This window comes from Saccopteryx bilineata, chromosome 3 (assembly GCF_036850765.1).
Source record: "Saccopteryx bilineata isolate mSacBil1 chromosome 3, mSacBil1_pri_phased_curated, whole genome shotgun sequence".
Lineage (NCBI taxonomy): Eukaryota > Metazoa > Chordata > Mammalia > Chiroptera > Emballonuridae > Saccopteryx > Saccopteryx bilineata.
In genome coordinates this window covers 32,680,076-32,706,003 of record NC_089492.1, presented here as the reverse complement: position 1 = coordinate 32,706,003, position 25,928 = coordinate 32,680,076, and the positions used below count along the sequence as shown (strand labels likewise).

Genomic DNA, 25,928 nt, shown 5'->3' with positions numbered 1-25,928 from the left:
TTTGTGAGCGGTATATTTATGCAGTAATGTCAAAGGGTATCCTGAGGGTTCTCTGAAGTTTGTTATACCAGAACTGCTATAAATCTGTGCCCATAAAGTAGACATTTTAGACTTGAAGATACGTATTTTAAGCAATATAACTCTAGCTAAAACATCAAATTTAGGAAGATGGTCAACTACATATTAAGAAAAACAAAGTTCCCCATTTAAAAAGATCAATGAAAAAGTTTAAATGTAAAAATGTTAAGTAGGAACTTACTGTTAGACTGTACCACAAAGCTTTCTGGCAAAAACAGTTCTCATTTATTCTATGTATTAACAATGAAATACCGGTAATTTGATCAAGATCTTTAGCCTAATGTTGCATTTTATTAAACTGATAAGTACTTAGGTAGTTTATTTACTTGGGAACCTTGGGTTATCAATTACAGACAACCGTAGGCAACCTGCTACTAAATTCAAAGAAACTTTCAAAGTCAGGACAAGATGAATCTCAATTCCTTTTTGGTGACAGTGCTTACAGAAAGGGTAATATTCCTAACATCAGGATCCTCAATACATAGAAAAAAAAATCAGACCCATTCCATCCAGTCTTACCTGCTGAGTACCCATATTCTTTTGAGTTTTTTTCTGGACTAGTATGGTCACAGCAATAGTTTTTACCGCCAACTACTTTCAAACTAAATAGTTTATAAATTAAACTCTCTCACTGCCTGCTAAGCTAGCTTAAATGTTAACAGTGAACAATTTATTACTGCAGTGTGCTAGGCACTGTTCTAAGTACATCTTCTATAGAGTATCAATTCTCTTAGCCTTTAAAACCACATTTCTGGTTTTCAGATGTAACTGACATCTGAAGATACAGGTACAGAACAACTCATTAGGTCTAGCTCTCGAGATGTTGATCATATTATATTTAAAATAAAAGGAAAAATCTATCTTCCCTGTACACAGGATTCCTTTTTTTGGAAATCCAACACAACTATCATTCTCTTTGATAGAGCTTTACCACATCCCCATAACATTTTTCAGAGTGAAGTCCTATAGCTGTTAATATAAACTCTCAAATTATTCAAATATGGTATAAAGCCCTGGCCAGCTGGCTCAGTGGTAGAGCGTCGGCCTGGCGTGCTGAAGTCCCGGGTTCGATTCCCGGCCAGGGCACACAGGAGAGGCGCCCATCTGCTTCTCCACCCCTCCCCCTCTCCTTCCTCTCTGTCTGTCTCTTCCCCTCCTGCAGCCAAGGCTCCACTGGAGCAAGGATGGCCTGGGCGCTGGGGATGGCTCTTTGGCCTCTGCCCCAGGCGCTAGAGTGGCTCTGGTCGCAACAGAGCGAGGCCCCGGATGGGCAGAGCATCGCCCCCGGTGGGCGTGCCGAGTAGATCCCGGTCGGGTTCATGCAGGAGTCTGTCTGACTGCCTCCCCATTTCCAGCTTCAGAAAAATACCAAAAAAAAAAAAAAAAAAAAAAAAGGTATAAAAACATCCTATCAAGCTTTCTCATTCATAGGCTTTTTATTATTTCTTCATGACTATTTTCTACATTTTAACTTACTGGCTATTCCTTCTGTATCTTTTATCTAATTCTCACATAAACCCCAAAATTATTTTTCCTTTTTCATCCACTTTATCAACAATTTAAGTTCTTTCATGACCTTTTTTGCAGTAAATCTCCAACTCCACCTCAGGCAACTGTTCTGTGTAATCTGACTAAAAGTGAAATAATTTTAAACATTAACTGAGGGCACCAAACTGAAACAGTTGACAAATAATGGCACTACCGACATGAATAAAAATATTAGAAAATATTCCCTGCTCTAAGGGAAAAACACAAAGCTTATAGAGTAACTAATATCATTGAAATGGAAATCTCAATTCAGAGGTAATCATAGGGTTAGCTTACCAATCCCACCTGACTCACAAAAGGACTAAGGGACTAACATATAGTAATTACAACCACTAAAACAGATGTAGTACATACATGTAATATTATCTGATTTCCTTAGTGACACTGAGCGCTGCAAAAAAATTGTCAATTAAAACCAATACTAATAAAACCTATATATAACAGGGAGTAAATGTGGAGATTAAGTGAGCTCCATCTCAGTTCATCTTCTTAGATCAGCGGTTCTCAACCTGTGGGTCGCGACCCCGGCGGGGGTCGAACGACCAAAACACAGGGGTTGCCTAAAGCCATCGGAAATACATATTTTATTTAAAAATGTATTGTATAATAAATATGTATTTATTACCGCTTAGATGCTCTTTGAAGGTTTTGCTGTTCCCATAATTCCTAGCCCAAACCAGGTGCTCAGAAACAGACAGGACAAAGGGAACTCAGCAATGGTGGTGACAGCAATAAACTTCCTTAAGAGTGTGTTGAAAAACATGATTCATCTTTCACATTCTTAAGAGGAGCCAAAAACCTTGATACACAAGTGATCCCCATGTAAATGTAAAGCTCAACTGTCAGTTAATGTTAAAATACGGAAAGCTATGCCCAGGAAAAATTAATTCCTCAAAAGAATCTGCAAAACACAAAAACTTCAGGAGAAAGGTTTTCAACATATTATGAGTCAGCATTCCCTTTTGTTCAAATGAAATGTCAACTGGAAGCCCAATATTTCTAAAAGTGAAAAGGCTTACATAAAGTTGATGCATATGGGTGGGCTGATCTGGAGTCTTTACTACCCCCAACATTATAACCAAAGCTCCCTGAAAAAGTCCTAAAAAGCATTTTTAATCATACTGCCAAGAGTCTTTGCCTACAATTTTTAAAAACACATTTGCAAAAAGATTAATGAAAATAAGTGTACAATGTTGGGGGATAAGCAGAGTTTATACTATGCCAAATCTGCCAAGTTAATCCAACTCAATTTAAAGGCTCCCCAGTCTGCCAAACTTCCTAGTGCTCCAGTCAATCCTGGGTAAAATTCCTAACAGACATGGTCACTCCTTATGGCTTATAAGTCAGAAAATGCACTGACTTACTGGCTCCAATACATTATAGACCACTATATACTATAGTCTGGTGCTGCTAGATATTGAATTGTTTACATTAAACCTAAGAAAATCTATCCTATGTAAATCTTCTCTCCAAAATGCTTTAGAATTTAAGAGCAAATTTTTTAAAATGAAAGTTCTGAGGTTTATTTCTATCAATAGAGACTAGGGCCCTGCCCTGTATCTCAGTTACTGTTGACCCAATAGGCTATGGTTGTGAGTTTGATCTCCAGTCAGGGCACATACAAGAATTAATCAATAAATATTTAAATAAGTGGAACAATAAATCGATGTTTCTCCTTTCTAAAAACCAATAAATAAAAAAATTTAAATTTAGTAATTTAAAAATAGATACTAGGAAGTGTTCTCATCCCAAAAGTCTTGAAGCTACTTTCACAACCAAACACCTTACCAATACATTGTATGGTGAAAGAAAGCTCATCGTATTTTACACTAATACAACTGTTGTAATTACACTATTATTTTTATAATAATTTCCTCTTGGAAATTGTAGCGCTAAGAAAAAAATGTTTAACATTCCTTTTATACACCTTTCACATTGGTGTATTTTGATAATACATTTTTTTATGATAAGCTGCCAAAGAAAAACCTCCAAGAACTGCACACTGCTCTCCTTGGAGCCTTCCATGAGGTAGTTGAGTCCTCATGTTCATCGAGAAGGTAGCTCCAAGAGTAATGGCTGCAGCAGCTGGGCACTTGCCTTGTTACACACCTGCTACAAAGGCTTCTACAGTTGATTGCACTTCAGAAGAAACTGATACATCTTTCAAATAATCACAAGATTATTCTGGCAGCATCAGCCCACTTGACACCAGGCTGGATGAATATGAGTCTTGGATTTCTGAAGTGAAGACCTCCCTGGAAGTAGAACAGGGAGAGCTGAAAGGTTGACGAGCACTGTTTCAAAGACATCTAATTCAGGAAACCCAACCTTAATACATCAACCACTTTTCTAACAGAACATTTTACTCATTATAAATGAGAAATTGAGATATTTGGAAGTTTACACTACTACTACTACTGTGAAGAAGAAGTCTAAGGGCACTTCTACTTTTATTTTTCATTACATTGACATTTGATAATTTAGCACTCAGCTCACAGCTTTAAAAACAGACATAATGCTGTTAGTCACCTTCATATTCTACCTCCAAAAGAAAAATGTTACTTACCACACAGAATACCTTCGGGAATAATAGGGCGAAAGAATATTAGAAGAGGCTTCTAAAAGATGACTTTGGCACTACAGATGTGAGGCTAGGAACAGGTATACCCGCTAAAAAAAAGTAGTTCCAGGAAGCTACATACTAGAACTGGTAGGTAAGATGTTCCAATAAATTACAATAATCCTACCACACCAACTACAGCCCTGCTGGATGCAAAATAAGTGATGGACAACAACAGCCTATATTAAGTACTCAGAACAATCAGGACAGAATTTGCATCAATTAACAGTAAGAGAAAAGCCAGTAATGGCAATGAATGAACACCCTTAAAAGTTATTTTTCAGGTCATGAGAGTGAAGAAAAAAAACAAGAAATTCTAGAAGAGCATTAAAGCCAAATGCTTAAGATTTTAAAAGACAGACAAGAACAAGAATGACTATATTTGGGGGGGTGGGGCTCTAAAGAAAATGAGCCCAAAAGGCTAAGTTTGAAGCACCTGTGTAAAGCTGCCCAATAAAACGCCCCACAATAAGTTCAAAATACATCCTAATGAGAAGACAAAACATGAGATTTTCATAGTAATATGCTCTGCATGTGGAATTGACAAGATTAGGCTCCCTTATGTGTCTCCATCGTTTGGTATATGAAAACTAAATTTGTACCCCCCCTTTTAGTCATTAAGATGTGGTAACATTTAGGCCCTGGCCGGTTGGCTCAGTGGTAGAGCGTCGGCCTGGCGTGCAGAAGTCCCAGGTGGGTGTGCCGGGTGGATCCTGGGCCGGGCGCATGCGGGAGTTTGACTCTCTCCCGTTTCCAGCTTCAGAAAAATACAATAATAAAAAAAAAGATGTGGTAACATTCAAAGTAACTACTGTAATGTAACACAAACAGGAAATACAGAACCATATTAATTTAAAGCTTTCTAGCTTTCCTGGTGCAGCATACTGTTTAACTCTGTAAACAAATACACTAAGCAATCATAGTCACTCTCCAAGAGGAAAACTTATTTTCCCAGGTGAAGTGGTTGTACTTCCCCTAGAACAGGCATGTTCAGGCTTTTCAAATCATCATTCCTTTGTTATTTAATAGTTTTTAGTTTTCTGTATGTTCCTAAAACATTGGCTTTAGTGGTCTTAAACTATGAATACAATCATTATTGTTTCTTGACCATGACTATATCTGCTCAAGTTTATAGTTTTAATTCATCCATGCAGACTGATGGGGCTGGAGTCCTTTAATTTTCATTGCTGAGTAGTATTCTTGTGTACAGATATACCGATAGATTACTTTCCACTTTTTCCTTATTATTTAATTTCTTGCTATTATCTATGTACTCAAGGGTAGTGCTGTTCAAACTGTGCTCTGCAATCTAATCCACAAGGTTAAGAACCAAGCATATGCTATTTTATATTCTGGAAGAAGAATTGGTACACTGATCTAGGCCCCATGTACCTGAGAGAAGAACTGCTATGTTGTTGGTAAAAAGTGGTTTTCAAGCCTCTTGCTTATTTTCTTTATCTTTTTCTTTTTTCTTTTTCCTATTTACCTGTTGGAGGTCTTCATGAATTCAGGATAGCAAATATCACTTATTTTGAGAACTCCTTATTTATTTGAGGAGTTTTGTTATAGTGCCCAGGTGGAACACACTAGGATATCCCATTCTGATTTTGGTCATGCCAAATATAACATGTTGATCATTTTAAACCTAGATGATGAGCTAAGAAGACATTATACTTATTTAGGAGCTCTTTATAAACTGGGCATCAGAGGATCCTTGCAGTAAAAATCAAGAAATAAAAATAATCTGAAGTTATATAGTCAACATAAGCCTAATGTTAATTTCAGATTGCATGAGCACATAAAGCCATAGCAGGGAGTTGTGTCCTGAGAACATGAGGCAATTAAGGACTTCCACTAGAATATAAAACTTTAAAGTCCTTACAGTGTTTGTTAAAGAACAGTTGTTTAATTAGACAAATCTAAGGAGAAGAGAATGTGTAATTCTTATGATTCTTATTAATAAATGTTTTATTATTATGGCTAATACTACTTATATTCACAATAAGTTATCCTAGCATGATGCTGTCCAATAGAACTTTCTGCGACTGAAATCTTCTTTATCTCTAAAATAATAGTCATTAGCCACATATAGTTCCAAACACTCAAAATGTGGCTCATGCAACTGAGGAACTAAATTTTAAATATTATTTAGTTTTAAAATTTTAAATAGCTACTTGTTTAGTTGCTGCTGTACTGAACATAAACAGAACATTTCTAGATGATGCTGTTTTCATAAAAAATTTTACAATGCAGACTAAGTCCACATACCTTACAGATTATGCCTCCCCATAACTTTGCTCAAGGTAACCAAGACCAATTCACAAGTTTACAAAGCCAGATAGTAAGGTAACAAAAAGTAACAATACTCCACAGCAATTAATTCTGAAGAGAGATTTGAAATGTGTGCTTACATACAATAAAGAGGCAAAATCGTTAGAGCAGACTATTCCAAAAGGGTTTGTTATCTTGGCTCCTGTTTCAAATCAGTCAGTTACAAACTTCATGATGGCTGGGTATAGTCTGGGCAGGCTGAACTTCATTAGCCTAATCGTTGCAACACTATGTTTTACATGTATATTCTATTTATGCCATAGTGTTCTTCACAATATTCACTGGATTAAAGGATGGCTACCACTGGATTAGAAGGAAAAAAATAACCAAATCTTTGCTACAGTTAGTAGCTTTGGACAAATTGCTTAAGTGTGTGTGCATGGATGACCCTGAAATGGAGGTAAAGGACAAAAAAAATCTGTTTTGTAGGCCTTTACCACTATGTGAGAGCACTTCACTTTCAACAGCTTCAGGTCAGCTTAGAATGGCAGCCTCTCATTTACCTAGATTTTATAGTTTACAAGATACAGTTTAAACAATACCTTGTTTACTCCTAATTGAAATCAAGTTTAAAAAAATTTCTTTTTTGGAAGGAGAAAATTTTAAACTCAAAATCTCTGAAATAACATCAGGCAAAGAGTGTAATGAACACACATTTATAGTCACTATTAAGTCTCTAGGCTCAATTGTCTCCATTTATAAACTAAGAAAAGTCTTGAAAGAAAAAAACTTTATTATGTAAGAAACTTCCAAAGCTTCCAGATACTTATTTCAGATGGTTATCTCATTTAAAAATCTAACTGAAGCCAACGGCCTAGGTCTTAGACCCCCTTGCACGAAAATCCTATTGGAAATATTGGTGCATTACATGGTTCAAATAAAGTTCATATAAATTCAGTTATACATTCTGTAATGCTATGTGCCAAGTATTTTCCATAAAAGCCAGTATATGACATGCCTTTAAAAACTAATCTTGGGATCTCAATGCCCAGTATTAACAAACTGCTATGGACAGCCCGGGACATTTCTGGAACGTCAAGTTTTCTCTTGCCATTTTTACTAATTCTAGTCAAGAAACCTTTGGAGCCAGACAGCTTTCTGAATTTAAAATTTTTCAGACTTTAGAGCACTAGTACAGTACATATACTTTATATTACACTCTCTAGGATATTAGTCAATACCCTATAATCACAGTATCTGCAGCACAATTTAGGAACATTACATCATAAGATATAAATGGCCTCAAATCAGCTCAGAGTCAGGTCAAGTTTCTGTTCCCAAATGAGTTTATGTTATTAGCAAAAAGCTATAAAATATATTTCCCTTAACTATTGGTTTTTGAGATTATACTAATAGGAGATTAGGGACCATTGCTTTATAGCACAGCATCAGGTACTAAAGTTTCATTTAACATAACTTATAATTGTACTGGGGCATAATTAGTAAGAATCAGTTACTCTGGCTACCAGAACCCAAAGAATAAATATCTTTACCATATTCTATCTGGCCCAACCATACCCCCCAGAAGAAGTGGAAACTATGGACATTACAAGTTCTGCAACATCATTAATTATTCTAAATAAATACTTTCCCCTGCTTTGGAAGAATCATTTAGTCTATTAGCTCACTGAAATTGGTTTCTAAAGGGGGAAACATCACTAGATGTTAAATATAAATCACTGTTCAGTTTCCATTATAGCAACAGACTTGAACTTAAAAGGAGCCTATCCTTAAATAATGGTCTTCCTTAAAACATGAAACTTATTCTTAAATTACCACCTTAGAATCTATCCGGGACTATGTCAACTAGATCGCACCCCAGAAACGTTTTAAATATCCAAGCCAGGCCCTGGCCGGTTGGCTCAGCGGTAGAGCGTCGGCCTGGCGTGTGGGGGACCCGGGTTCGATTCCCGGACAGGGCACACAGGAGAAGCGCCCATTTGCTTCTCCACCCCGCCCCCTCCTTCCTCTCTGTCTCTCTCTTCCCCTCTCGCAGCCAAGGAGGCTCCATTGGAGCAAAGATGGCCCGGGCGCTGGGGATGGCTCCTTGGCCTCTGCCCCAGGCGCTAGAGTGGCTCTGGTCGTGGCAGAGCGACCCCCCAGAGGGGCAGAGCATCGCCCCCTGGTGGGCAGAGCATCGCCCCTGGTGGGCGTGCCAGGTGGATCCCGGTCGGGCGCATGCGGGAGTCTGACTGTCTCTCCCCGTTTCTAGCTTCAGAAAAATACCAAAAAAAAAAAAATCCAAGCCAACCTGGGGAAAAACATCAGATGTGTTGGAAGTAGAACAGATAATTAACAAAAATTAAAAATTAAGAGAGAAGTTGACTTGGTACTGACATGGCGGCAACAGTGCTTCTCCTTAATATGCATCATGCACCCTGGTTAAAATGCAGATTTTGATTAAGGTTTTGTTTTTTTTAAGAGTTTTTATTTATTACAGAGACAGAGGGAGAGTCAGAGAGAGGGATAGCTAGGAACAGACAGGAACGGAGAGAGATGAGAAGCATCAATTATCAGTTTTTCGTTGCAACACCTTAGTTGTTCATTGATTGCTTTCTCATATGTGCCTTGACCGTGGGGATACAGCAGACCGAGTACGAGTGACCCCTGCTTAAGCCAGGAGCCTTGGGTCCAAGCTGGTGAGCTTTGGTCAAACCAGATGAACCTGCGCTCAAGCTGGCGACCTCAAGGTCTCGAACCTGGGTCCTCCACATTTCAGTCTGACACTCTATCCACTGTGCCACCGCCTGGTCAGGCTGATTAAGGTTTGAGTGGGGCCAAGATTATGCATTTTTGTTAGGTGATGCCAATGCTGCTGTTCCAAAGACCACACTGCGTTAAAAAAAGGTGTTTAATTACACTCAGAACTCATTTTATCATTCCAAGACTTATGGAACTTCATCTTAAAATCACACCTTTATTTTACAGATGTGATTTTAAAAATAAGCAATTTGCTCAAATTCACACAGCTAGGAGAAAGTCTGAATGCCAGCATGGGAAACCCTCTAGTTATTTAACCCTCCCCCCTTAACTTTTAGAAAACTTTAGTCTTAAAATTCTAATTTGAGATCAATATCAAATGTGCTGAAAAGGTTTACTTTAACATACTCTACCTAATTTGATAGAGCAAATACTTTTGATAGAATCTATTCAACAATATTAGACTAAGCAAACAATACATTGATACTCTCAGCTTTCCTAAAAATTTCAAGTGTTCTCTCCAAGTCTCAAGCCAACTTAAAAACATCCAAACCTCAACATCAAAACCCAAATTTCAGTAACAGGAAATCTATAAATAATAAAATTTAAAAATGAACCACACAAATCCAGCAGCACAAACTGAAACTCAAACAAATTTATAGTGGAATTACATTTTTCACAGAGATTTACTTCAAGTCAGATTCATACATAGAAAATCAAGTATAGTCAATACAAAATGACCCCTGAAAAATCTGTTTGGAAGGGGTACATATGCATATGTCTTAGTAAGTTCTCTAAAAATAATCAGTTTTTTTCCACCAGCTGAGTAGTATATAAAGTTATTTTATGAAAAAGAATCTAGAAAATCACTGTGTCTGACAAGATGTTTGTAACTAGGAAAACAAGAAAAAGATTCACCTCTCATATCCCATGCTTGGGATACAGGTGCAGTGAATGAATGGAGAGCATCATTATCTTTTTGCTCTATTTAAATGATGTGATAAAGTATTGCCCACATCTTAAATTAACAAAACCTCTCTTGTCCTGGCAGTTGTCTGGAGCATCGTCTGATACACAAGGGTTGAAGGTTCAATTAATTCTCGGTCAGAGCACATACAGTAACAGATTAATGTTTCTGTCTGTCCCTTCCTCCCTCCCTTCCTCTCTCTAAAATCAAAAAACACCTCTCTCCAATCTATATTAATACCTGGACTAATGATTTTCTAAAACAGCCTACAATACTGTATATACTCAAGCTTAGCAATACTTGGCATGTATTCAAAATAAATTTTGGCCCTGGCCGGTTGGCTCAGCGGTAGAGCATCGGCCTAGCGTGCGGAGGACCCAGGTTCGATTCCCAGCCAGGGCACACAGGAGAGGCGCCCATTTGCTTCTCCACCCCTCCGCCGCACTTTCCTCTCTGTCTCTCTCTTCCCCTCCCGCAGCCAAGGCTCCATTGGAGCAAAGATGGCCCGGGCGCTGGGGATGGCTCTGTGGCCTCTGCCCCAGGCGCTAGAGTGGCTCTGGTCGCAACATGGCGACGCCCAGGATGGGCAGAGCATCGCCCCCTGGTGGGCAGAGCGTTGCCCCTGGTGGGCGTGCCGGGTGGATCCCGGTCGGGCGCATGCGGGAGTCTGTCTGACTGTCTCTCCCTGTTTCCAGCTTCAGAAAAATGAAAAAAAAAAATAAATAAATAAATAAATAAAATAAATAAATGTTAAGTTATACAGCTACTGGTAAACAATGCATATAACTGAATCAGTATACCTCTAATGTCGTTTCTATTTTAGAACTTTTTTTAAAAAGTTTTAAGCGTCACTACACTCTAAGTGGTAAATATAATTCCAAGTTTTGAAAAAGATTGAGCAACAAGAACTCTCTTTTACTTCAATTTTATAAGAACTCCACAAGATGTGAAAATACTTACATGGACAAGTTAGGAGATGGAACACCCCTATCATCAGCTAGGTTCCCAAGGTGGCTCAGCGTTGAAGTCGAACTGCTCTCTATACAGCACTTCTCCTAAACCCTCAGGGTAGTTGTATACTTGGTCAGAAAGTTCGCCCTAAAGAATGAAATAAAAGTATTTGTACATAATCCTATATTTAAAAATTGTTAGGTTGTACTTCACACAGGTTAAATTGACTTAAAGATTAACTGTGGGAATAAGTTTTAGTTAATATAGTGTTTCATTAATGTCATATTGCACAAATACGAAGAATTTATCATAATAAAGTATTTTTAATTTTTACTTATTTATTTTTAGAAAGGGAGAGGGATGAGAAGCATCAACTTGTAGTTGCATCACTTTAGTTGTTCACTGATTGCTTTTCTTTCTTTTTTTTTTTTTTTACAGAGACACAGAGAGAGTCAGAGAGAGGGATAGATAGGGACAGGCAGACAGGAACTGAGAGAGATGAGAAGCATCAATCATCAGTTTTTCGTTGGGACACCTTAGTTGTTCATTGATTGCTTTCTCTTATGTGTCTTGACTGTGGGGCTACAGCAGACCGAGTAACCCCTTGATCGAGCCAGAGACCTTGGGTCCAAGCTGGTGAGCCTTGCTCTAACCAGTTGAGCCCGCGCTCAAGCTGGCGACCTTGAGGTCTCGAACCTGGGTCCTCTGCATCCCAGACCGATGCTCTATCCACTACGCCACTGACTGGTCAGGCTTGATTGCTTTTTACCATGCCTTGACAGGAGGGGCTAAAGCCAAGCCAGTGAACTTTGGGCTCAGGCCGACAACCTCATGGTTTTGAGCCTGGAACCTCAGCATCCCTGGTTGACACTCTATCCACTGTGCCACTGCTTGGTCAGGCAGTAGGAAGTTATCTTCTTTTACGGACTCAGTATTTCAAAGCTACTACAGTATGAAATTTACATAACCTGATGTCCTGGTCATCTTACCAAGTTGCCTTACCTACCTAGTCAGTTTCCAGCCTTCATCAAATTTCATTTTTGCTTTTATTGTCCTCCAAAACCAAAATTTCTAAGTGACCTAAAATGTAAAAATGTCCAGTGGCCTATGCAAGACTTAGTATGTATATTGTATACATACTACACACACACACACAATATGTATATACATATATATGTATATGTATGTATGTGTGTGTATATGTGTGTGTGTGTGTGTGTGTGTATATATATATATATATATATATATGTATGTTCTAACAATCTGTAGTCTGGAACTATTCAGCACTTCTTTTATTCTCCCACTTCTAAGTTCTTTGCTTAAAGTATAAAATCCTACTATATACCAAAAAGGTAAAAAGATTTTATGACTTATCTAATACATTATGTATATATGTGAAATAACTTTTGAGAACTGCCCATATTTGGTAAATGACCTCAAAAGGTTTACCCCCTCATACCTAACCTCTCTACACTTAAGTCACTCTACTACACTAGGAACAAGATAGGAATGTGAACGTTCTTGGCACACTACAAAATGCTAAATAAGTTTTAGGAATGGTTATAACTTATTATGGTTTGACAGGATGGACATCTCTCTCTCTAAGGTAACACGATACCTATTCATACTTCTTAATTCAGTGGTTGCTACTTTAAATAAAACCTCACAGCATTTGCTAGAAAAGGGATAAAAAAGAAGCTAGAAATTATAAGGGCAAAAATCTGAGAGACTTCAGAAGCACTTTAGGCACACCTAAAGCACACCTCATTCTGAAACAGGATGACCACCTTTGTAGGAGGTAAAATGTCTCCTCATACTCTCAATGACACTAATGGATGATGAGCCAAGATACCAACATGTAACAGTGATTATAACCTTACATCAGACTTCAACTAATGTAGTCCAAAACAAAGGTTCTGATTCTTCCCACACCAAGATAATATTAAAAATAAATGAAAAGACTCATCCTGGAGACAGTTTTATTCTCAATTATCCTAAGAAATGGAATAATAATCCTGAGAGACACTTTCATCTTTTCCCCGCTGTATCTCCAGGTATCTTGCTACTTAAGGCAACCAAAGACAGTGATGTGAAACGTTAAGAACATTAAATTCAGACGTTCAAAAACGTTCTTCAGCATCATCTCTAAAATATTTCCTTTAACTAAAAGATAAAAGTAGGAAATGCAGGGCCTAAATTTGAAAGGCACATCTTAATAGAAATAATGTTTATTGGTACAGTTAAGATAAACCGTGAGAGATTAAACAAAAAATGTGCACAAAAGCAGTTATAGGAAAAGATAACTCATTCTCATTTACATAGAATGGTGTGTCATTTGGATCACATACAACATTGCCTTCGAGTTCCTTAACAATTATTTGAAGAGACTGTCTCTTTATCTTGATAAATAGCACGGAGAGAAGTTAGACTCAACTGAGTCAGTCATAAGCCAGTAAGAATCCAAAAAAAACCAAAAACCCCTTCTTCCATCATTTAGACAGAAACTACCCAAAAACCTAGTATCCCCAACTACCAAAAATTAAATTATCAATATTTCTCTGAACAACTCACACTGCCTTTACCAAAGACTTTTTTTTTCCCCAAAGACTTTTCAAGTTACTCTGTGGTACTCTTTCCTAAGACCCCCAAACTCCAATCTAATCATGATAAACCCCAAATCAGTGGGCACACTACTTGATATGTGGCCAATACTTCTGTCAAGGACACAAAACAAGACTAAGAAATTGCCACAGATCAGAGACGTTTAAGGAAGACATGACAACTAAATGCAACGTGGTACCTTAGATTAGATCCTCCTAAATAGAAAGAGGGCATTAAAAACTTGTGAAATCCCAAGTCTGAAGTATAGTGAACAGTTATGAACCAATGTCAGTTTCTTAGTTTTGACAAATCTACCACATACTTTAAAATGTTAATTAGGTAAACTGGGTGAGAAGTATGCAGTACCATCTCCTGTACTATCTTTGCATCTTTTCTATAAATCTAAAATTACTCCAAAATAAAGTATTTTTAAAAATCAGAAAAAGCATTCATAGAATGGACTACTGAGCAATAAAAAGGAAAAACCTGCTGATAAAAAGTACCACAGACCAGTATAAAAATGCTGAGTTAAAGAAACCTTTTAAACAAAAGGGTTTATGTTCATAGGGTATATGTTCATTTATTTACAAATTATTGAATAGGCAAAACTAATCTGTTAAAAAAAAAGAATCATGGCTGTCTCTGTGATGAAGAGATGGAGTTTGAAAGGGCAAAAGAGAACTTTCTGGGGTAAAGAAGGCAATGTTCTATATCTTGATAGAATTCTGGATTTACAGAGATATTTTTGTTAAAACTCATCAAATGGTATTAAGATTTGTGTATTGAACTGTCATGTGCATTTTACGCAGTTTTTTAAAAAATAATAAACAGTGTTAAATCCTACTTAATGAAATGTGCATATTGAATGAAGTTGGAGCAATGAAGTGTTCAGGCAATTCCAACTTTCTTTCAGATACATGGAAAAATTAGACTGATGAAATGGATACCAGGGTGGCAGATAGGCAAAAAAATGTCCATCTAAGTGAGGGTACAAATTCTTTTCCCCTTCTCTATGTTTTAAAATTTCTAAGTTAGACTGACCTGGATGGCAAGAGGGGAGGTACTGATTACTTGATTACTGCACCTTCCATCCCACCCGCAGTCATTAGGGACCTCTCTCCTACAAAATGTAAACGCCTCAGGGCTTATTTGTCTTCACGACCAGCACAATCTGCACTCTTATATTTATTTGTAAAAGAAATTAAAGGGTAATTATTAGGGCCTTGCCCTAAAATCATTAGCCATGTTCCTCTGCATCAAACTTTCCTAACACAGCAATTTTCTCCCCTTTAGTGTCCTCGGGTTCCCACCCGAGCTGGAGCTCAAGAGTAGGAACAAGACAGGACACAAAAACATCAACGTATCGAACATGCCACCACAAAATCCAGTTAAACCTGCTGAAACATCATGACGTTTTTAACTGTGTACCGGCCTATTCAGTTTTATGAACCAGCAGCTTAGTCTAAGAAAACTACACCCAGGGTATATATCGGATAAGGGTTAAAACTCACGTCACCACCATTGGCTGCTGGCAGTCAAACTAGTACTTGATAAGCCACCCGAGCCTACCTACCATTCTCCCTCCCTGCCCAGGAATCGTGGCGCGGCCGGGAATGCGAAGCCATGGTGACTAATCCTCCGACTCCAGGAGGCGACGGGGTGAGTGAAGGCCACTAGGCCCAATCCCGCGCGCCGCAGGGGGCGGAGCAGCATCCCCGAGGCTTCCAGAAGGGGCCAAAGGCCTCTCACTCGCTACCTGACACCGGGGCTTCCCCGCCGCCGGGCCCCGCGTGGCGTCAACTTTCCTCCAGCAAAGGGGGGCCGCACTCCCAGCACCCGTCCTCCTCCGGCAGCTGTCACAGGAGGCCGGCACTGGACCCGCCCCGCTCCATTCATAACCTAAGGCCCCAGCCGTCGCGGTCCGCCGCACCGCCCGCCGGGCGCCCCTCAGGACCAGGGCTGCGAAACCGAGGCCCCTCAGGGCAGCGTGCGGCCCGGCCCCCTCCCCGGAAACAGCAATGCACCACGGGAGAGGGGTGGGGGCCTCACGCCGCCGCCGCCGCCGCCGCCGCCCCCCGGCCGCGAGACCCCGCGCGCGCCCCCACACGCACACGCCCCCTCGCCTCAACCGCTGGGGCTCCGGCTCCGCCGAGTGTCGGGCCCCTAGGCGCGTCCGCCGCCGCCGCCGCGGGGGCACCGACAGCCGCCTCACACACCATCGTCCGCCATGTTCGAGGCGGCCGGCCGCAGGGCGCCGCGGGGACGCCGGCCGGGCAGCGAGGCCCAGCTAGGAGGCACCCCGCCGCCCCCGAGGCCGGCTCCACGCCCCGGCCCCGCCCGCACCCCCTCGGATCAGTACTCACGTGAGATAACGGCCCAAAGAGTCGGGTAAAGCGTCTTCTCTTTTTCGGCGGAATTTTTAAAGAGGGATGTGGTTACCTTGAGCAGAAATACCCAAGGCGGCCTGGGCCATAAGCTGCGGGGACGACGTGGGGGGAAAAGCGCGGCACCGACACCAGCTGTGCAGCAGTGGCGGCGGCGGCAGCCGGAGAGAAATAGAACAGCGCGGGTACAAGAAGAAAGGCGAGGGCTGGGTGAGAAGAGGATTCTGCCTCCTCACACCACAGAACCGAAGAGCGAGAAAGGATAAGAGACAGAAGGCGAAGAAAAGGAAACCCTGCAGCAGAACGAAGGGCCAGAAGAGTGTGGGGAGGTGGTGCCGACGCCGCCCGTATTTATAGTGATGGGCGGGGCGTGGTGACGTCACTGTCGGCCGGAGGGCCGCGCGAGCGGGGCGGAGTCGGGCTACGGTTTAGGAGAGAAGGGAGGGGTGGGAGGGCGCAGGGGACGGCACGAAGGGAGCCAAAGGGAACAGGGTGTGGCGACCCCGCGGTGCAGGTGCCAACAGTCTAGCGGCTTCCCGCCCTTCTGCGGTTGCAGTTCCCCAGCCGGTTGTCCCGCGGACCTGGGCGGAAGGGATAGAGGGGAGGCGGCTGGGCCTTAACGCGGCGTGGCCCCTTGTTGCCTCCGCTTGGCGCCTAAGCTGACGCCCGCGGCGGGCCGGAGCTCCCCGGGCGCTGGGCCTGGCTTCCCAGTGGCCGCGGCGCGGACTGTTGTTCTGGGCCAGGGCGGTGGGACGCGCGCCCGCCTGGGAGAGTGTGTAAGGGAGGCCTGCGGGGGCTATCCCGGAGCGTCCACCCTCGAGAGCGCTCGGCTTTGTGAAGGCCCGGCAGGGTACGCCTGGGGGCTGCCCTCCCAGTGAGAGGCTCCTGCCCACGAGGACTGCGGCGCTTCTTTATGGAAGCGAGTTCCTAATGGCCAGGACCAGTCGGCCTGGTGTTAGGGTGGTTGCGGAGGTTAGTGACCGCGCAAAAAATGTCTTCAGTGCTTGGAAGTTTCAATATAGTGCAGTAGGAATATTTTTTGAAAGGAGTGTGGCTTTATGTCTTCATTTCAGAAAGTGTTGGTGCGGTGAGACCCAGCCCTTATTAATAAAATAAAGGACTAGTGTTGGAGAGTGGATTACTGATGTTACAAGCTCACGTTAGTATAACCCCCACGTCTCGTTTTCGCCGTCATTTTAATGTTATTATTCCATAATATACTTTTTTCTTTTTTACTGGCTGGCCTAAGACGACCTGCATAGCTTTTAATTTACTCTAATCTTTTAAAAATGCCTTCGCACTAGTGGTCAGAAAACCTGAGTCCAAAAGTGCTAATGCCTTGCAACGGAGACACAACGACACAAATATGTATTGATACACCCCTCTAAAGTTAAGACTGAATTTTTTCTTTTTTCCCCACCATCTATTTATTTTGTGAACAGCTGTGCTTGATTAATCATCAAATGGGAAAGAAGGGAGCCTTTCTGTGTGGAAAGGTAGCAATGCTGAAATGTAAGCCTTGGAGGAAAATACCAGGTAGAAATTGAGTTGTGTACGCTATTCCTGATGTTGTTTTTATTTCACTTGGCTCTCTTGGATTTCTCTTTCATTTTAAAAATTCTTTTTGAATCAGAATATTTATAAGCACAGCCTTTTACTAGACCCCCTGGTGGAGGTAGGAAAGCAAGAAATGAATACACCACTTGAAATCTAGCAAGGGAAATAAGACAACAACACAAAATAACCAAATGGTTGACAGATAAATAGATAAAATGCTATATGGAACCTCGTGGAAGGAGTAAGTGATTGCAGCTGAGAGAAAGGCTGCTGGGGAAAGGTAGAGAAAGATTTTGAGAGCAAAGGTTCAAGACTATGGGAAACAAGTGATTTTGAGAGCAGATATTCCAGGCAAGGCAAACAGGTGAGAGAAGGCACAGAAATGGACTAGTTCTGAGAACAGCGTGTTGGCTTTCGTGCTTCAAAATAAGAGCAGGGTTGCAAATGAGATTGAAGACTTGGTTAGGGTGAGATCAAGAAGGGATCAGAGATTGAACTTTATTCTGGAACCAGTTAAGCAAGTACATGATATATAGTCCACAATGTTTTTAAAGGGTTACTCCAGCATCAGTGGGATTGAAAATAGAAAGTTTGGAAGAGGGAAACAGTGAAGGAGACTCTTACAGCAGTATAAAGTACTAAGGGATTCTGAATAGATGGGAAGGAAAAGGTATAGTAAAGGCAGAGGTAATCTTGAATGTCAAGGGAGATAAAGTGTCAGATGACTTGGGGATATTAAGCTAATCAACAGAATTCTGGAATCATAACAGGTAGAAATAGTAGGACCCATTTTGAGGAAAAAAGATGAACCTGCTTTGATCGTAGTTTGAGCTGTCAATGAAATACCCATGTAAAGATGGCACAAAGGCCCTGGAAATAGGGAGATCTGGAGCCGTTTTGGCTGTGAATTTGGGAGCTTCACTTATAGACATGATAATTAAGAAAATATTCAAGTCTGCAGGAAAATGGATATAAAAGTACAGGACCTAGAGAAATGCCAGAAAGAAGGGAGGCTAGCAGAGAAGACTAAGAGGATCAGCCGAAGAAGTAAGATAGTCACAATAAACTATTGAGCCATTCAAGATGGAGTGAGTTATCAGGATGTCATATCCCTAAAGCAGGATGAAAAAGGGGTTCTGATTTTAACAAATGGCAAATTACTGGTAAATCCAATCTCATGTTAAGTAAATTAAGATTTTTGTCCTGAAGAAGATTCAGTCGTGGGGGTGGTTCGAATTTTAGAAAAATTTAGATAACATAGGTTGGGAGAGAAAGGACTGTAGTGTGTCGCAGGTAGAACACTTGGAAAACTATTGTGATCCTCTGAGAAGAATGACAGGGGCCTGAAATGAAGATATCAGTGACCTTTAACTGAACAATTTCAGTGAAGTGGGAGACGCAAATGAATCACAGAAGTTTGAGTAAGGAAAGCTGAAGTGAAGGTAGTGTTGAGCACTCTCAAGTAGAAGGTACTGGACCAGAGCTTAATCCAACGTCATTCATACCAGTGGTTTTAAACCGTTTTACACTTGGATACCAGTGAAAATAGAATTATTTTGAGGATTGCTAAAGCAGAAATTACCCCGAGAATAAGCGAATTCAATTAAGATCATTAGGTTATAATCTTCATACAACATCAGGATGGTTAACTCTTTCACAAACCATCATGAAATTTCTGGTGGGCGGGTCCACAGACCGGTGGTTGAAAAACACTGATTTATATCATGAAGCAATTCAACAACTTTTATTATTCAAACTATGTGTCCTCATGGTTAGAATTGCTGTATTCAAATTGAAAACATAATGCTAGCTTTAATGAATACAAAAGAAACTTGAAAACTGCGCTGCAATGAAATAGATAACATATTATGTAACTGACAGAATGATAGCTTCTTAATGAGAATAGAATATTTAATTGTGTTTGGGGTTTGAGGTTTTGGGGTTTTTGCCAAGTTGGGTTACTCATACATAAATACACAGGTAGTGCCAGAGAAAGTATTAACATTAGAGAACCCGAAGATAAAATGATATAACCATTCATAATTAGGTCATCTGGTACATTGATTCAAACTTACTTTTGTGCCAGTAGAGATAAAAGGTTGAATGAATTAGATTGTTGATAAAGACAAGTCACTCAGAACAAGAGGTAAACCTGTAATTATCAGCCTATAATAGAAATATGTTATAGTCATATATAAATGTCACAAGTTTAAGTGTCCAATAATAGTAAAAATTCCAGTTTAATAGGAATGTTTAAAGTGAGCTTAGTAAGGATTTTTATTACTAAGGTACATTCTTTGAGTACTCTTTATTATAAAGAAAACCAAAATATACAGGTTTTGAATAGTTAAAACATTTCACTTTTTTTTTTTTTTTAAGATTTCATTTATTCATTTTAGAAAGAAGAGAAAGAGAAAGGAGAGAGAAGGTGGGAGGAGCAGAAAGCATCAACTCCCATATGTGACTTGACCAGGCAAGCCCAGGGTTTCAAACCAGAGACCTCAGCATTCCAGGTTGATGTTTTATGCACTGCACCACCACAGGCCAGGCAAAACATTCACATTTTAAAATGTTATGATATCTCAGTCATCTGCCACAGCTTTTTGGTGCACTGATAACTTTCTAAAAAGCTAAATTGCTTATTTAGAATCTGGTACTATGGCTCCCATGGGCTAGTAAAAATGGGCAAAATTGTTCACAAATAACCTTGCTGAGTACAGAGTTCACATATACCGTTCTCCATTTGAATGGAATAAATATAAAGTGTCCTTTATTTGCTGAGTATCTGTTGTAAAATTCTTTAGAGTTGTAATTCCTTTACCTAGGTTGATTTTAACCTCAGATGAGAAATCACTTTGGAAAGACTCTTTTGATCTTAATTTTTTTGTCTCATAGAATTTAGGGGCCAAGTCAATGGGGTTATATGGCATTCTAGTCCAGATGTCTGCATCCTAGCACTGACTTGAAGTTGCTCATGTCCATCACCCGTAACTTTGTCCGCAGGATAATTTAATCATAGAATGGTTATGACTGGCAAGTAAAGGGTGATAGAGCCCAGATTCAAACCTACAATAGGTATAGGGACAAGAAAAAATTTTTTGTATTTTCATTTCAGTTACTGTATATGTCATTATATATGGGTTAGCATTTTACCCTTTGTATGGTTTCTGTAATAAGCAAGTTGTAAGCAATACACTGATATCTTTTATTACTTCAAGAAATGTCAAATTATTGTTAATTTAAGAGGATTGCTTCCGAAACCTACATAAAAGGGAAAAGCAGTAATCAAGTTTTATAAATTAAATGTAATTTATGTTAATAGAAAGATCAATGGACATGGCCCATGACTAAATATCTTCATCTAATCCTTGGAAGTTAGGAAATCCTTGGAAAATTAACTTTATTTTCATTTTGCTGCCAGGCATTATCTAGTAACAAATGTTTGTTTATTGGATAATATATAGCAAGATAGATTTGTATCTCTATCTCAAAACAGCTCAGAAGCAGATATACAAAGCTTTTCCAGTTTGAATTATGGTTTGCTCTATTTTCTTTAATAAATATCCTACCCTAGGTGCTGTCACATGAACACCTAAATGATTGTTAATAACAGTAACTGCAGGCTACATTGTATGTCATGAGAATTATTCAATGACTTTGCCATTTAATTTGAAATTTTAAATACAAGTTTTCTTATAAACATAGCAATCCAAATTTGCTTATCTAATTTAAAGCTTTAAATGCAAATTCTCCTGGAAACATTTGTATCAATTTAAATTTGCTTTATCTAACTCTAATGGAAGAAGAAAGTCCATACAATAAAAATAATAAAAGATTAGTTCTTTCTTTGGCAAAACAGAGAGAAGAAACATAAATTAATTAATCCTTTTGTGTCATTCAGACATGTACAACAGTAGTTTAAAAACCTTCATTTAGCCCTGGCCAGGTGCCTCAGTGGATAGAGTATCTTCCCAACATACCAAGGTCACAGGTTTGATCCCCAGTCAGGGCTCATATGAGAAACAACCAATGCTTGCACAGTTAGGTAGAACAACAAGTCAATGCTTCACTCTTTCTCAAATCAATGGGGGAAAAAACTCTTAAAAAAAAACCCACCTTGGCCGTGGCCGGTTGGCTCAGTGGTAGAGCATCGGCCTGGCGTGCAGGAGTCCCGGGTTCGATTCCCGGCCAGGGCACACAGGAGAAGCGCCCATCTGCTTCTCCACCCCTCCCCCTCTCCTTCCTCTCTGTCTCTCTCTTCCCCTCCTGCAGCCGAGGCTCCACTGGAGCAAGGCTTGCCCAGGTGCTGAGGATGGCTCTGTGGCCTCTGCCTCAGGCGCTAGAATGGCTCTGATTGCGGCAGAGCAACGCCCGTTGGTGGTTATGCCAGGTGGATCCCGGTCGGGTGCATGCGGGAGTCTGTCTGACTGCCTCCCCGTTTCCAACTTCAGAAAAATACAAAAAACAAAACAAAACAAAACAAAAAAAACCACCTTCATTTAATAGCCCTGGTTGGGTTGCTCAGTGGATAGAGCATCATCCTGGTGAATTGAGGTCACAGGTTCAATCCCTGGTCAGGGCAAATATGAGAAGCAACCAATGAAAACTAAATAGAACGAGTTGATGTCTGTCTCTCTCTTTCCCCTTCCTTGCTAAAACAAAACTAAAAATAACCTTCATCCAGTCTTGGTTCTACTTGGCTAAATCACTTAATTCTAAGCCTCCTTCACTTATCTTAGAAAATGTATTCCTCATTCCTTTGGAAGAACTTCCCTGCCATTCCCTGGTTTCTGCTGGAACTGCCATCTTCTTAACCCTGGCTTTCCAGGCCACGGTGACAGGTCTAAGGATTTACAGCATCTCATCTTATTTTGGGGGTAGACACAGCTCAATAATGATTGGTACAAGTTTATAATTCAAATTGTACTTTCCTTGGTTGGAAGGAAGAAGACTAGATGAGGGAATCATTTCTCCTGTGGCTCAAGTTAATGACAGTATGAGCCAGGAACTGCCAGCAACCAGGGTCCCGGAAGAAATCTGTGAGAAATGAAGCCAACTCTTATCATGAAGAAGAGAGAGTCAGCATTCCAGTTGTCCTATTTTTCTTGCTTTCCAGTTATACCAACAAAGAAATTCATCTTTCTTATCTGAGTTACTTCCAACTAACTCTCTGTCACTTGCTACCAAGAATCCAGGCCTACATCAGAGAGAGAAAAGATCTTCATTTAGGTTCAAAATATCGATTGCACAAGTACAATGCAGGACAGGCCTGATTGTTCATTATCTAAATATTATTTAGAGAAGGTAGTTGGCCATGAGCTTGCCATGAACCAACAAAGGCATGGAAATGCTATAAACAAACAAAACTTAAAAGCAACAATTTGCACTGTATTAATAAAACAACAGGTCAGAGCAGAGGTAGCAGTTTGGCTTAATTTCGGTCAGATGCCAACTGTAGCTTATCTGTTTTGTTGTTGTAAAGTTCTAGGTAACATTTGTACAGGAGAGTGAAAACTAGACAGTTTGGAGGAGGATAGCCGTAAAGGTGAGGAGGTCTAGACAACATATTATGAGGAACGATAAAAATGGGAAGTACGGAGGGAAAATGAAAATAAAGAGCTACCATTTTTTAACACCAGGTGCCAGCACTATGCTAAAGCCCCTTTATATTATTTTTTTATCCTTCAATAAGCTTTCAGGTAGGTCTTACAAAGCTCATTTCCAAATGAGAAAACGAAAGTACAGTGAGGTTAAGTAACTTGTTCAGGGTCACCCAGATAGAATTACTGATTTATATCCAAAGATGTCTAATGCCCGAGATCCAGCTTCAAGCCTCTCAACTATACTGCCTCTTTGGACACCTTTCCTCTACAGAATATGACAAACTGTATAGGTAAATGAGAAAAACTACAGTGTTAGTCCAGATGACTGAGCTGGGGCCAGGGGGTTCTCTAGGCTAGACACGCTACCTTGTTCGTGTCCTTGAGCTTCCACGAGCTTTGGTTTGTGCCTTTCATTTGCCCTTTTTATTTCTTGTCTTGTATTATTACAGTTATTATCTAAAACAAGATATTAAGCTTTTTTAGGGCAAGGATTTTGATTTTTTTTTTCTTTTATTCTCATGGAACACTTAGTACAGGGCCTTACACAGACTTCTAACTACTTCTGACAGTGTGGTAACTGACAATGCAATGGGATGTCTCATGGAGCAGAAAGCTATCTTGTCACAGGATTTGCTTGAGATCAGAGGAGATTTGTTTCCTGGAAGGCTGTTGAACTAGAGGGGTCGGGAACCTATGGCTTGCGAGCCATATGTGACTCTTTTGATGGCTGCATCTGGCTCGCAGACAGATCTTTAATAAAAAATAATAATAACGTTAAAAATATAAAACATTCTCATGTATTACAATCCATTCATTTCCTACCACTCATGTTCATGGTTGTGGGTGGCTGGAGCCAATCACAGCTGTCCTCCGGGACAACACCAAATTTTTATTGGATAATGCGTAAAGTACACGGGTCGGTATGGCTCTCACGGAATTACATTTTAAAATATGTGGTGTTCATGGCTCTCTCAGCCAAAAAGTTTCCCGACCCCTGATTACTGGAGGTACCTCTTAAACACTTTTTTCTTCTTAACCACAATGTAGATGTAAGACATATTCATTGCTATTCATTATATACTATTTTTTTAAACCAGCAGAATTTAGCATTATTTTAACTTTAAATATAAATACATATTAATATATAAAGAAGTTCTATTTCTTCATAATTTTTAAGCATTCTAAAATTAGGATGCTTTTTATCTGTGAGTGGCTTCTTTTTTTGGCAAGATAGAGAGGGACAGACAGACAGTAAGGGAGAGAGATGAGAAGCATCAACTCATAGTTGTGGCACCTTAGTTCATTGATTGCTTTCATATATGTGCCTTGACTGGTGGGCTACAACAGAACAAGTGACCCCTTGCTCAAGCCAGCGACCTTGGGCTCAAGCCAGTGACCAGTGACTTTGGGCTTCAAGCCAGCCACCTTTGGGTCAAGTCAGCAAGCGTGGGATCATGTTTATGATCCCATGCTCAAGCCAGTGATCCCGTGCTCAAGCTGGCAACCTCAGGCCCTCAAGCCTAGGTACTCAACTTCCCAGACTGATGCTCTGTCCACTTCACTATGGCTTGGTCAGGCTTGTGAATAGTCATTTTGTTGACAACGATTCCCCCTCCTCCCTCTCTTCCTCCTCCTCCTCCTCCTCCTCCTCCTCCTCTTCTTTCTCCTCCTCCTCTTCCTCTTCCTTCTTCTCTTCCTCTTCCTCCTCCTCCTCCTCTTCAAGGAAATCAGTAGCCTGTTACAGAAAAAATTAATGCCTGTGCCTAATTTTAGAGGAATAAATAGTAGTATTATTATTACTTTTATAAGTTTTGTGGTCATGAAAGTAGGAATGAACTATCAAACAAAAACTACCAAGTCTTATTTATTTGTGTTCCTGATTACCAGGAAAAGAGTGTTTGCTATTCAAAGAAAGTGAATGAATAGAAAATGAGGGACACACTAATATTATAACATGAAGAATGTTTAAAAAATATCTCAGTCATTGTTCTTTGTACATAAAAACAATGATGCTTAACAACACATTGAATCCTAAATCAGATTTCCAGCTACCAGCAGTAGCCCTTGAGTGGGAAATGACTTATGCAGAGGATCTGTGTTGAGGCATGCCTCCTGCTTCCCAGGCACTGTACCCACTGGCAGCAGGGTTACACAACTATTGAACACTGAGACCCAATATTTGGTCCCTAATACCATAGTACAATATGAACTACACCTTTTAGTTGTTAGAGAACAATGATCAGAAAAGCAGAACCAATAATTCTTCCAAATACTGTGAGCTGCCATTGCGGAGGACCTCCCTCACTGCCTGTTCTGCTCTCTCATTGCTTAGATCTGGGAGTCTGGTTAACTTGGGTGGGATACTGCATGATCAGACAGCCCCAGACTTGCAGAAAAAGATACTGGACAAGCTAGTGTACAGTGACTGCTCTAGTTATATGGAGAGAAGCCTTTAAAAAACCTACTTAATGTTCTGTGATATTTACCACTTTGGGAAACTGCCAAACCAGCTTATTTAAAGTTTAGTCCTACTCTTAATTCTAAACATTCAGGATACCAAATCTACAGGCGAGAAAGCAAGAAGGTAC

General features: G+C 40.2%; 1 protein-coding gene across 5 annotated transcripts in view; it reads right to left on the bottom strand.

The window, feature by feature from the left end:
• Window positions 1–16,501, bottom strand: part of AZIN1 (antizyme inhibitor 1) — a 33,227-nt gene extending 16,726 nt beyond the window's left edge. For 3 of the 5 annotated variants that reach the window (XM_066265907.1, XM_066265912.1, XM_066265911.1), the window contains exons 1-2: window positions 16,160–16,501; window positions 11,205–11,342 (exon numbers count right to left, since the gene is read on the bottom strand). The gene's annotated coding sequence lies outside the window, so the exon portion shown is untranslated. Of the gene's footprint in view, window positions 1–3,723; window positions 3,882–11,204; window positions 11,343–16,159 lie in introns of all 5 variants that reach the window. The other 2 variants (XM_066265910.1, XM_066265908.1) reach the window with 2 other exon arrangements.
• Window positions 16,502–25,928: the final 9,427 nt, after the last annotated feature.